A 13859-nucleotide genomic window follows, 5' to 3' on the forward strand; every position below is an offset into this window, starting at 1 on the left:
ACCTGAAGAGAGAAGGAACACCTTAAACAGAGTGACCTTTGCAGATGTTTTGGCATTCCAGAGCAGGGAAAAGGTGACATTGTGAAAGCCAAAGCAGACCTGTAAATGTAGCTGCTCCTCCTCAGCCACCACCCCCTGCTGTTTATCTTCAGTGCAGGATCTCACTGGTTTCTTTCCACCCTGCCCCTTGGCCTCGGAACAGGCAAGAGAATCTATCTGAGGTTGTGTTGTGGGTGGAAGAGAAATGAAGATAAAATGGAAAAGAGAAGGAGGAAAGGTAGCAAAAAAAAAAAAAGATTTCCCCGCCGTTAGAACTTGGGCGGCACGTGGTAGAGTTCAGAGGAACGTGATCCAAGTGTAAGAGCTCCCCAGCCACATGGACAGTGATCCTGAAGGTTTAAGAAATCAGCAAAGGAAACCATAGGAAGTCACTGTGAACCCCAGTGCTTCCTGCAAGCCTGCTGGGCCTCAGAGTGAAGGCTTCCAAATGGCACAGTGGGGGTGTGTGTATCACCAGGTGCCACGTCCCGCTGCAGGCTACGTGAAGAAAAAACGTTGCTGCAGAGGGCTGTTGTGGAAGATGTGCTAAAGCCTTGTCTTTGTGGATCACTGCAGACAACATCGGAATGCAGTCTGAGCCTTATTCCAAGAAGGAAGGCGCAATGACAATGGATGTAGTTAACTGAATCATTGATGGCTTACTGAGTTGAGCCTATCTTGTCATTTGACTTAACTGAGCACCTTTAACTGAAGTATGAGTCCGTTTCTCACGTGAAATAGCCTTGGTTAAGTCAGTATCTGTGTAAAATGTTCAATATCAGTGAGTGGAGTGCCTTTAGCTCCTTCATCCGCATGAGGATCTGCTGACTCTGAATCTCCCTCAAAATCAAAACCATGGTCACTCATTTCATGTGACCTCTGATCAGAGATCTGTCCTTTCTGACACTTTCATAAAGATTACCGACTGCCTCTCACGGAAGTACGTCTCACTACCACATGTTGAATCCGTCCTGAGTGTATAACACTGACCATGAGTGGCTGGGAATGATCAGAAATCCTTCTCACCCTCTGTGAACTCTGTCTGGCTGGGGAAGCAAAAGCATGAGAACATTTCTGCCTCCCCCGATTAGCGTCTGGTCTTGGACAAGTTTACTTTATCTCTGAAGGCTGTGGTCAGATTCCCTCCCAGGATAAAAATTGGGGTGGTTGATGACATCTGATGAGGTTTCAACCCTTGGAAACTTTGGGAAATGGAAACTGGTGCTGGCCTTGGGAAATTGCTTCATTGTTTACTTTTTGTGATGTGTGCATCACTGAGCAGCACATGTCCAGGACCCTGTAAGTATTTTCCAGAGTCATCTCAGAGTCCGCATCAGTGGCTAAACATCCTCACTTAAAATTGCAGGGTTTACACATTTGAATCAGGCCAGACCCAGTAGCTCAAATGAGGCTCACTGTTCTCGGCTGGGAGTGAGTGTTGGAATCTGTGAGAAAGCATACTGGAACTTCTAAAAGCTCTCAAACACAACTTAAAACAAAAACAACAAGGAAAACCAAACCAAACACACTGGATGCTGCAGGTTAGTGCAGGCTATAATTTTGAGCATGAATTTTCCATGCTAATTACAGCAAAAAAAATCTCTGCAAATACTTTTCAGGTTTCAGTTAGCAATTTCCATTTATGGTAGTATCAAATTTTTTTAAAAGATTTATTTTTATTATGTTTTTATTGGAAAGGCGGATATACAGAGAGGAGAGTTAGAGACAGAAGATCTTCCGTCCGATGATTCACTCCCCAAGTGAGCGCAACGGCCAATGCTATGCCGGTCCGAAGCCAGGAGCCTCTTCCGGGTCTCCCACACGGGTGCAGGGTCCCAAAGCCTTGGGCCGTCCTCGACTGCTTTCCCGGGCCACAAGCAGGGAGCTGGATGGGAAGCGGGGCTGCCAGGATAGAACCGGCGCCGATATGGGCTCCCGGGCGTGCAAGGCGAGGACCTTAACCACTTGCGCCACCGCACTGGGCCCGGTAGTATCAAATTTTTCACTGAGTTTTAAATGTTTGGGTTAATGGGAATTCTCTGAACATAATTTGTGAAACTGCAGCTATGAGAAAGGAACAGTGAGTAGTGAGTTCTGTTCATTAGGAACATGTGCATTCAGAGTTGAAGAAAATGGAGGTGGTGTTTGAAAAACGTGAAATTAAAGCATATTGGCACTAGCTTTGTGGCTCAGTGGGTTAATCTAGCATCCTATAATAGCAGGGCAAAAATCTTGCCTACTGCACTGGATCCTTCTTCCTGTTAACATGATTGAGGAAGCAGCAGAAGATGGCCTAACTATTCCGACCCCTGCCACCCACTTATCACTGCCGTTTGGGGAATGAACCAGTGTGTGCAAAGTCTCTTTCTCTGTGAGTGTCTCTACCTCCCTTTGCAACTCTTCCTTTCAAATAAATAAATTTTTTTAAATATATCATGTTGCTCTTGACTGCCATATGATATGGTCATGTTGGTGGCAAAGGATTGCTAATCTTCTGGACATTTCTGTTGGCCTCTTGATGGTATTTGGCAGAAAGCCACATATATTTGCATGTACATGCTGCCAATGTGTAGTTAAAAGTGAGCACTGCTCTAGTGTTGCCTTTCCTTGGCTTGGTGCTCTGGTCAAGCTTAGTAAGCAACAAAGAGTTTCTGGAATCTGCTGGGGAATTGCTTACTCAAATTTCAGGAAACCGAATTGTCCTATTTAAGTGGAAATAGCTCTTCGGCCACTTTGCTCCTATTTTATAGCTTCCCACCCCAGATTTCTTTCTTTCTTTTCTTTTTTTTAAGATTTACTTATTTTTATTGGAAAGGCAGGTTTACAGAGGAGAGACAGAGAGAAAGATCTTCCATCTGCTGGTTCACTCCCCAAATGGCTACAAAGGCCGAGCTGCATCAATGCGAAGCCAGGAGTCAGGAGCCTCTTCCAGGTCTCCTATGCAGTTTCAGGGTACCCAAGACTTTAGGCCGTCCTTGATTGCCTTCCCAGGCCACAAACAGGGAGCTGTATGGGAAGCCGGGCCACAAGGATTAGATCCATTGCCCATATGGGAGCTCAACATGTGCAAGGCTAGGACTGTCATGCTGGGCCCTGTGCTTCATTATTGAAGGAGGAAATGGAAGTGAGGTTTTGGATTCCTTGTGATCTAGCCAAACACCTGCAGCAGGGCCAGTCAGCAGCCTTTGTTTTAGTGAAAGTCAGTGGGCGAAAGATAACCTATCTCAGCATTCCACCTGTCAAAAGTGACTGATCAAGTAATGGGTTTAGACTTATGTTTAGAGCTTAAGGTACTTAAGTAGTATAAGGGCTTTCTGGATTTATATTTCATTGATTTTATTCAGAAAATGTTTCAGGGGCAGCCATTTAGCCTAGCGTTTAAGATACCTGTGTCATGCTGGAGTCTGAGTTCAGGGTCCTACACTGTCGCTGACCAGATTCTAGAAAATATAGATGTTGACTCAAGTGGTTGGGAGACCTGGATTCCTCTCCGGACACAGTACCAGCCTTTAAAGGCATTTGGGAAATGACTCAGCAAATTGGAACTCTCAACTCTCTGCCACTTAAACAAATGCATGCTTTAAAATGCTTGTTTAGTTTGAGGCTGGCATTATGGCATAGTGAGTTAAGCTGACACATGTAATAACAGTGTCCCATATGGGCACCAATTTGAGACCTGGTTGCTCTACTTCTGATCCAGCTTTCTGGCAAATGTCTCTGGGAAAGCAGCAGAAGGTGACCCAAGTGTTTGGGAACCTCTATTCACATGGGAGATACAGAAGAAGCTCTAGGCACCTGGCTTCAGCCTGGCCTAGTCCTTGTCATTGCAGTATTTGAAGATTGATTCATTTTTATTGGAAAGGCAAATTTTTAAAAAATGTTTCTCTCCTTTTTAAAGTTATTATTAGCAGTTTATGATACAGTTCCATTGGCCCTAGGATTTCCCCTACTCTCCCTTTGTCCCCACTCCCCCCACTGAGTTCTCCCATATCATTACAACAGCATAGTTCTTCATAAACAGTCGTAAGTCCATCATTGAGGGCACTGACAATGGCAGAGAGTCCAACATCCCATTGTCATGATACATCCAACAGTTTCACTTGGAGTCCATCCTTGAACTGGAAGTAGAGCTGCACACTGCACCGTATCCTCACATCTGTACATTGCCGGAGTCCAGCTCCAGCTGAGTTCGGAGCTCGGGAAGGGTGCGTGGAGTCGGCGATAAAGAAAGACACAGACACAGACACTTGTTGCGTTTTTGCTGCTTCCTTGCTTCTTGCTTGCTTTGCTTCTTCAAGAAGAAGCTGTTCTTTTTTATTTTCTTAGACACATCACAAACCTCTGCACAAACGTTTGATTTTTTACCTTTTACTTTAGAACTAAGACAGCATGCACAGATGTTCAATTAATTTTTACTTCATGGTCAACCAGGTGCTCTTAAAGATAATTCTGTAAGTTACTATAATCAGTTTCTTTAAAGCAAGCCGTTATTCATTCTTCAGAAGTGGCCACTAGGTGACAGCCAGAACTCCAAGGCCAAGGCACAGATGGTTACCTACTAATTAGTAAAACATTCTTACTACATCTTATTTTCACAACTTTATCTATCACATAATGGGAGAAATACATCAAAAGAGAAAAAATATAAGGATCTAAGACAAAAAGTTTCAAACATTAAATCCCCCTACGACTGCAGGCTCTACAGCCTCAGAAGCAGTCAAACAATAATCAAAAGTATATCTCTGTGATGTTAATAGAGTCATCCTATATTTCCTCTAGTTAAAAGATTATGAAAGCGGCTAAAGCAGCTACATTTTCTATGCTCTAAAGAGTTGCAAGGACAGGCTAGCCTTTAAGGTCACAGCAACTATATTTTTGCCATAGCAGTTTCAGCTCATACTCCCATCACTTCCATTAGTTTGTAAAATTCTTGTTAAGCCGTTTCCCAGAAGGCATGCTATATGTCTGGGCCCGATTTCAGGGCAATGGGTAGGCACACAATAAGGTGTCCAGAAATGGCATGGCTTTAATTGTAGGTTTAATTGTACTCCTGTGTGCAGTTAAAGGCCCACTCACCAAGACATCAATAACATTAACTCTTAAGCTCACAGTAGTTGCTAAAGCCATCTCACAGGGGCAAACAATGCCTCAATAGATTACAGAATTCTTAGTGGGATACTTGAGTGTTCATGCAAACAGGGGGTGAGACTGCGTCAAGGTGGTCAGAGAGAAATCGCCGGGCCCTGCCAAACAGCTGGAAGCTCCCCAGGCCCTGCCAAGCAGGAAGCTGTTCTCTTCACACCTTCGTGTCATCCATACCTACTGCACGGACCCCAGAGTACATGGCAGTCTCCACAGTCACTGTAAATCCCTCCAAGTGAGAAGTCACAACAAAATCAACAACAGGAAGAAAAACAGAAATTTACAAAGCAATGAAGTTAAACAACATACTACTGAATGTCTAATGTGTCACTGAAGAAATGAAAAACAAAATCAAGAACCTTATTGAAGAAAATGATGTTACTGTATGATCTATTATAAGTCATTGAAGAATTTAACAAGAAAAAATATTTTGAAGAAGTGAGACTAAAAGCAAAAAAAAATCAAAATCCATGAGATATATGAGATATATGTGTGTTCTGTAGGAAACAAGTGGATGGGTTTTGTGTTTTTAATCCGGTCTACTAATCTGTGACGTTTATTGGATGAGTTTAAGCCATTTACATTCAGGGCTGATATGAATGGATGATAATTTGTTCCTGTCATTTAGCAATGGGTTGTTCATTGATTTAATCTTCTCTCGTTACTTTAGTGGAATGTTCTTTACATTTGCCTTTGATTTTGGTAGACGCTATTCCTTTTCTCTGTGAAGAGAACATCTTTAAGTATCATTTGTCGCTATGTTCTCTTTTGGCCTGTAGTTTCCTGTGGGAGATAAGCTGTGAATTCAGTTGGCATTTCTTTATAAGTCAATTGATTTTTTTTCACAAGCACATTTAAGGATCTTTTCCTTATGTTCAATTGAAGAGAGCTTGATTATCATGTGTCGTAAATTTTTGTTTATTTATCTTTTTTTCTTTTTTACAAAGAAAGGGGGAGATAGAAACATCTTCCATCCACTGGTTCACTCCCCAAATGGCTGCAACTGCTGGAGCTGAGCCAGTCCAAAGCCAGTAGAAGCTTTCAGCTCTCTCACACGGGTGCAGGGTCCCAGGGCATTGGGCTATCCTCTGCCGCTTTGCCAGACCAAGCAGGGCATTGCAGGAAAAGTACAACAGCCTGAATGCATGCTGGTGCTTGGAGGTCGAGGATTAGAGTTGAGCCAGTCTGCTAGCCCCCAACTTGCAGCTTTTTTGGCAGGGAACCAGCAGATAAAAAATCTTTCTTGCTTTGCTTCTTCTCCTCTCTCTGTAACTCTGCCTTTCAAATGAATTTTTTTTTTTTAGATTTATTTTTATTATTTTTTTTATTGGAAAGGTGGATATACAGAGAGGAGAGACAGAGAGGAAGATCTTCCATCCATTGATTCACTCCCCAAGTGAGCGCAACGGCCGATGCTATGCCGGTCCGAAGCCAGGAGCCTCTTCCGGGTCTCCCACGTGGGTGCAGGGTCCCAAAGCTTTGGGCAGTCCTCGACTGCCTTCCCTAGCCACAGGCAGGGAGCTGGAAGGGAAGCGGGGCTGCCAGGATAGAACCTCCGGCACCCATATGGGATCCCGGGTGTGCAAGGCGAGGACCTTAACCACTTGCGCCACCGTGCCGGGCCCTCAAATGAATTTTAAAAATCAATCTTTAAGAACTAGTATAAATTTGAATATTCGCCCTGGGCAAATACAATAATAAGTGTAATCCTTTACTGTTACATTGAGCTTTAATTTTTTGTAATTAATTGGTTTTGTTTTATTTTAGAGGCAAAGAAATAGGGCTCTTTCATATACTGTTTCACTCCCTGATGCCTGCAACAGCCAGGGCTGAGCCAGGCTAACCCCAGACCCCACCCATCTGTGAGACTGGCTCTGTCCTTTGCCACAGGCCCCTACTCAGGGGTCTTGCTGTCAGAAGCTCTCTTCCTGTTCCAGTCCCTAGCTGAGGAAGTGCCCTCACAATTACCATCTCCTACTTGTCTTGCTTTGTTTTCTCTAGCATTTGCCATAAACTGTTATAATCTTTCTACTCCTTCGCCTTGTGAGGTGTAGTGGAGCACAGCGTCTGTTTTCTTGTTTGTTGAGTTATTAACACTTAAAATAGTAGCAGGCACCCAATTGTTTATTGACCAGATGAATGCAAAGATGGCCCGGAAGCAGACACGGAGTGCTAAAGGACCTCATGGTGTGGCAACTTATCCTAGACGGGAAGTGTTGGACTAAAAAGCTTTGCAGAAAAGAGATGCAGAGAGAGAGAGAGAAACTGCATAGACTGAGTGTTTGAAGGATGAGTGGGAATTGGGAAGTTGGGAACAATGAGAGCTGAGGACACAGATGGTGTTGGTGGGAGTAGAGCTCTATGTGGCAGAAGATAAAGTGAGGGGTGTGTGTGTGTGTGTGTGTGTGTGTGTGTGTGTGTGTGTGTGTGCAGAAGGGGGGCAAGGTCCTTTGGGATTTTGTAAGCTAAGCCTCTATAAGGAGCTTACCTGGGAGAAGAGATAAGAGGATACTGGGTGAGACTGGAGAAAGGATGAGAGTTTTTACTTGTATGTGAGATAAATCAGTTACCTTGTTCTCTTCACACAAATACACTTGGTAATGTGCAAGAAGAAGATTTAATTTTAGCTGCACCAGTTTCTCTCCTGGAGCCTTATTAACACATTAGAAAATGTTTTTGGATGAGCATACCAGATGAAAATCTGAAACGGATTTAAGACTTTTCTGGAACTAAACTTTATATAATAATGATATTCTATATTGTTAATATCTGACTTTAATTCTCTTTTCATTTAGGTTTTTGACATTACCACCATGCTCCTTTCTTTCCTTAAAGATTTGTTTTTATTATATTTATTTGTTTATTTATTTAAGGATTTATTTCTTTTATTTGACAGAGAGAGAATTGCATCTATAGTTCACTCCCTAGATGGCTGCAATAGTCTAAAGCTGGGAGCCAGGAGCTTCTTCTGAGTCTTCTACTTGAGTGGAGGAGTTGTGCTACCCTTTGCTGCTTTCCCAGACCATTTCCAGGGAGCTGGGACAGAAGTGAAGTAGCTGGACTCGAACTACCATCCATATGGGATGCCAGTGTTCCAGATGGAGGGCTAGCTTGCTAAGCTACTGTGCTGGCCTAATTTATTTTTATTTTATTTGAAAGGCACAGTGATAGAGATAGAGACAGAGCAATCTTCTAGTCATGGATCCATTTCCTGAATGGCCTCAGTGGGGCAGGGCTGATTCACTCAAAAAAGCCAGGTGCACAGGGGTGTGGGCCATCTTCTGTGGCTTTCCCAGGTGCCTTAGCAGGGAGCTGGATTAGAATTGGAGCAGCTGGGACTCCAGCATTCTGATGTAGGATGCTGATATAGCAATTGGCAGCTTAACTCACTGTGCCACAACATTGGTCCTTCTGTATGCCTTCTTTAAAAACATGACATTGTGCATGTGAGTGAGGCAGAAAACTATGGATAGGCGGATGTGGTTTTGTTTTTTACAAAAGCATCTTCTGGTTAACAAAGGGTTTTTATGTTAATTTTATCATTTAACATAACAACTCTGTAAAGTAGATACTACTCTCTACTTTCCAGATGCAGCAAGTGAGGTTGAGAGAGGTGAAGCTGACTGTGATGATACATACAAAAGTGCGCTGATCCAAGGCCTTTTCACTATTTCTGAGCCTATTTTTCTTGATCCAAGAACATTAGTGATTATTGGCTAATTTTTCTCAGTGAGTAAATGCTATGCTAGATTCTAAGGTGCCAGCGCCAAAGGCCTACCTCTGACTCCCAGTTGCATGTTGTCTTGTGAAAAAGCATAAATGCTTACCAGAGGTAACTGAAGGACTGACTTGCTGGCAGTGGGCATTTGGCTTAGCCGGTAGACACTACTCGGGGGCTAGTTCAGTGGCAAGTTAAGCCTGTGTACGTGTAGAAACAGAGAATGTTAAAGAAATGGACCACCATTGATTCTTTATATTTGGACAAATCAAGGTGGATAATACAAAAAGAGGTGTAGTCCAGGAGAAAGACTAAAACGCCTTTTTGCATTTTATGATAACTGCTTTTAATAGTGTTGGTAGTTGAAATGTTAAATTATCAATACAACAGAGGTTTTTTTTTTTTGTTAATTGTATTATACTGCAAAAGGAGGGCAGATGGATGATCAATAGATGTTATCCAGTAAATGCCTAATAAAGCAAGCCCTAGGGTCTGGGGTGGCAACCTTGTGGCTTAAAGTCCTCACCTTGCATGTGCTGGGATCCCATATAGGCACTGATTTGTATCCCAGCCACCACGCTTCCCATCCAGCTCCCTGCTCGTGGCCTGGGAAAGCAGTCGAGGACGGCCCAAAGCCTTGGAACCCTGTACCTACATGGGAGACCCAGAGGAGGCTCCTGGCTTTAGATCAACGCAGGTTCGGCTGTTGCAGCTATTTGGGGGAGTGAATCAACGGACAGAAGATCTTCCTCTCTGTCTCTCCTCCTCTCTGTATTTCTGACTTTCCAATAAAAGTAAATCAATCTTTAAAAATAAATGGATAAATAAATAAAGTGAGCTCTAGAATGTGGGGTGCTGTCAGGAGTCTTGAAAAGCTCTTAGGGCACAAATCTGCCCTCGTAGTGCTTCAGTACATTTTACTCATAAGAGTTGTTTTGGGCCCGGCAGCATGGCCTAGCGGCTAAAGTCCTCGCCTTGAATGCGCTGGGATCCCATATGTGCGCTGGTTCTAATCCTGGCAGCTCCACTCCCCTTCCAGCTCCCTTCTCGTGGCCTGGAAAAGCAGTCGAGGACAGCCCAAAGCTTTGGGACCCTGCACCGCACAGGATACCCGGAAGAATTTCCTGGATCCTGGCTTCAGATCAGCATAGCATTGGCCATTGCGCTCACTTGGGGAGTGAGTCATCAGACGGAAGATCTTCCTCTCTGTCTCTCCTTTCTGTATATCTGACTTTCCAATAAATAAATAAATCTTAAAAAAAAAAGAGTTGTTTTGACTAAATTCAGAAGGAATCATCTTGACAATACATATCAAGGCTTGTATCAGCCTTTAGCTTGATAAAATCTGACCCAATTCCTGTTTCAACATAGGAGAACTAAATAACCATCCAACTGTACTCAAGTCAGACCCTCCTTAATTTATTGTAGCAATTTAAAAAAAAAAAAAGATTTATATACTTGAAAGAATTAGGGGCCAGAGTTGTGTTGTCTCAGGTTAAGTTGCCACTTGCAATGTCAGCATCACATGAGTGCCAATTTGTGTCCTGGCTGCTCCACTTCCAGTCCAGCTCCCTGCTGATGTACCTGGGAAAGCTGAAGAAAATTACTCAAGTACTTGGACCTTCTCAGCTATGCAGAAAACTTGGATGAATTCCAGGCTCCTCTTGCCTTCACCTAGCCCAGCCCCAGCCCCTGCTGCTTTGGCTGTTTGGAAAGCAAACCAGTGGATAGAAAATTCTCTCTCTCTTTCATTCTGTTTCTCTCTCACACCTTCCCTCTCCCCACCCATCTCCCTACCCTCGCTTCTCTAACTTTGTCTTCAAATAAATAGAGCTTTGTGGTACAGTGGTTAAAGAAAGTTGTTCAAATCCTGGCTGTTCCCCAATCCAGCTGTGTGCTAATGTCCTGAGAAAAGCAGTGGAATGTGGTCGAAGTGCCTTGGTCCTCACCACCCGTGTGCATGGCATGATGATGCTCCTGGCTTCTGCCTTTGGCCTAACCCACCCTGGCCATTGCAGCCATTTGGGGCATGACCCAGCGGATGGAAAAAAGTCTCTGCTTCTCTGTGATTCTGTCTCTGTAATTCTTTGAAATAAATAAATAGAGCTGAGTGAAAAATCTTCCATCTGCTGATGCACTCCCCAAATGGCCACAATGACTAGGTCAGATCCAAGCCAGGAGCATAGAATTCCACCAGTCTACATGGCAGAGGCCCAGATACTTGAGTCATCGACCATTGCTTTCCCATATAGATTTGGCAGGAGTCGGATTGGAAATAAAATATGCTGGGCTGGAGCAGGTGCCTGTTATGGGATAGCTGGCATTGCCAGGGATAGCTTAACCCACTGTGTTACAATCCTAGCTAGAAAGTTAGTCTTTGGTGCAGTGATATTAGGTGTGTGTCTACTGTAAATGTAATTATTACATATGTTTTCCAGAAATATACACTGTAGAATATACGAAACACTCCATAAATGCTTCCTTTAAAATGTGCTCATATGCATCTCTCTCTCCCCATACTGTTCATTATTTTTATAAGTTGGGATGTTTTCCAAAGTTACTAACTTTGCATGATGCTTGTTTGTTCTGTGTTGCAAGAGCTTATTTTGGAAATCTTTCTCTCTGTGAGTATTGATGGTTAGTAGTCATGGATTGGTCGTCGTTGGACCTTGTTGAAGAAACATGTGGTGTTAGGGTAGCTCTGTCATAAATAATGTTTTTTTAATCAGTTTAACTATAGCTTAGTAACAAGAGCTTGATAATTATTACCATTTAGACTGATTAATGTCTGTATCTAGCATTTCAACAGTCTTCTCTGGAGATTTGGATGATCAAACAGAATGTGGTGTGCAATGGGGAAGGGGTCTGAGAGAAATGACACAATCATGGAAGATTTTAAAGTTTGTTCTCTCCTGTAAGCTATGCAGCCACAACTGCTCAGGATTTTTGAAGTCACTGGTAGCCACTGAAACACAGCAGCTTCACTCAAGTCGCATTAATAATACTGCTTAAAATCTTTGAGAAGTAACATAGATGAGTTAGGATTTTGAGTTTTCCTTTCAAGACAAGCAGAATCATCCAGGACAGTGTCCCATGTGTTTCCCTCTTGTCCTTAAACTTATTTAGAGAAGTTGAGAGAATAATCCTTTTATAATCTGACAGTTTAACACGTAATTATTTGGCAAGGCAGTCTGTTAAGACTGAAACCGGATTCTCTCTTCCTCAGACTAAGCCTTGAGACTTGTCATAATCATTTAGCCTAATTAAGTTAACCATTATCCTGGTTTTTTTTTCCTCAAAATATTCTCATCTTTGTCAGCTTAAATGCCAGTTGGAGATTTACAAATACACAGACCGGGACCCGGCAGCATGGCCTAGTGGCTAAAGTCCTCGCCTTGAACGCACTGGGATCCCATATAGGCGCCGGTTCTAATCCCGGTGGCCCTGCTTCCCATCCAGCTCCCTTCCTGTGGCCTGGGAAAGCAGTCGAGGACGGCCCAAAGCTTTGGGACTCTGCACCCATGTAGGAGACCCGGAAGAAGTTCCTGGTTCCCGGCTTTGGATTGGCACAGCACCAGCCGTTGCGCTCACTTGGGGAGTGAATCATCGGACGGAAGATCTTCCTCTCTGTTTCTCTTCCTCTCTGCATATCTGACTTTGTGATAAAAATAAATAAATCTTAAAAAAAAATACACAGACCGATCAGTATTGGTGGTGCTAAGCTCTTGCCAGCTCTGCTTTTTTTCGTGAGTAAAGATGAGTGTGGAGAACGGTTAAGGAAATTATCTGGAGGTGACGATTCCTTGGTTGTTGTGTCAGTTGTAGAACATGTTTTAAAAGATCCTTTTCTCTCTGCGTCAGTCCTGTGCCAACTGGAAGACTGAAGGCAGGCTGTGCTGGGACTGGGCTCGCATTTGCTGGGGTTAGATTTTAATCCAGCTGCTAATCATCCCGCTCCACTAGACCCTGTGGGGCATTCTCTCCTCATCCTGTCTCCTCATTGATGAAATAAGGACACTAGTGGGACTTACCTATCAGAGCGTGCAGCCAGAACATGTGAGCCACACACCCAGTCAACTCTACACAATGCTTGGACCAACTGCCTTTGGTTCTATTATGTTATTCTTGGAAGATCTCATAAATCAAAAGTATCTTCATGGAAAAATTCCAGAAAATTTAATTTACTCTAAGAGTCCACCCTTTCCTCAAAGCATCGTAAACACGCAAGTTTTAAAATATGAAATCCTGGGGGCCCATCATTATGGTCTAGTGCGTTGAGCCACTGCCTGTGATGCCAGTTTCCCACAGGGGCTCCGATTTGTTGTCCAGCTGCTCCACTTCTGCTCCAGCTCCCTAGTACACCTGGGAAAGTAGCAGAAGATGGCCCAAATGTTTGGGTCCGTGTACCCACATGGGAGATATGGAGAAGTACCTGACTTTTGGCTTCTGCCTTTAGCCTAGCCCAGCCCTGACCATTGTGGCCACTGGGGAGTGATTCGGTGGATGCCAGAACTACCACGTGCACAACTTTCATATAAAATAAAAATTTGTAAATCCTCATAAAAATATGAAATGTTAAAACTGTGAGCTTGGGTTAAAGTTTGGCTAAGTCGTCTTGGTCTTTATGAAATTAAGAACTGAGGCAGGCGTTGTGGCACAGCAAGCACAACCACCACGTGCAATGCCAGCATCTCATGTCATCACAGCACCAGTTTGTATTCCGGCTCTTCCGGTTCCAGTCTGGCTCCCTGCTAATGCACTTGGACCTCTGCCAGCCACATAGGAGATCCAGATGGCCTTCCGGCTCCTGGCTTCTACACGTCCCAGCCTTGGCTCTTGCAGTCATTTTAGGCATGAACCCGCAGATAGAGCTCTCTTGCTCTCCTTCTGTCATTCTTTTAAATAATCCATAGGGGGAGAGAAAGAGAACAGTAATGAACAGAGGCAGCCCTACAGGGAA

At 43.6% G+C, this 13859-nt stretch overlaps 1 protein-coding gene across 5 annotated transcripts in view; it reads left to right on the forward strand.

Moving 5' to 3' along the window:
- The window catches only part of MAPK14 (mitogen-activated protein kinase 14), a 75732-nt gene that overhangs the window by 40043 nt on the left and 21830 nt on the right, over positions 1–13859 (forward strand). The window lies entirely within an intron of this gene.

This window comes from Ochotona curzoniae, unplaced genomic scaffold (genome assembly GCF_017591425.1).
Source record: "Ochotona curzoniae isolate NIBS_2020 unplaced genomic scaffold, NIBS_Ocur_1.0 contig_3819, whole genome shotgun sequence".
NCBI lineage: Eukaryota > Metazoa > Chordata > Mammalia > Lagomorpha > Ochotonidae > Ochotona > Ochotona curzoniae.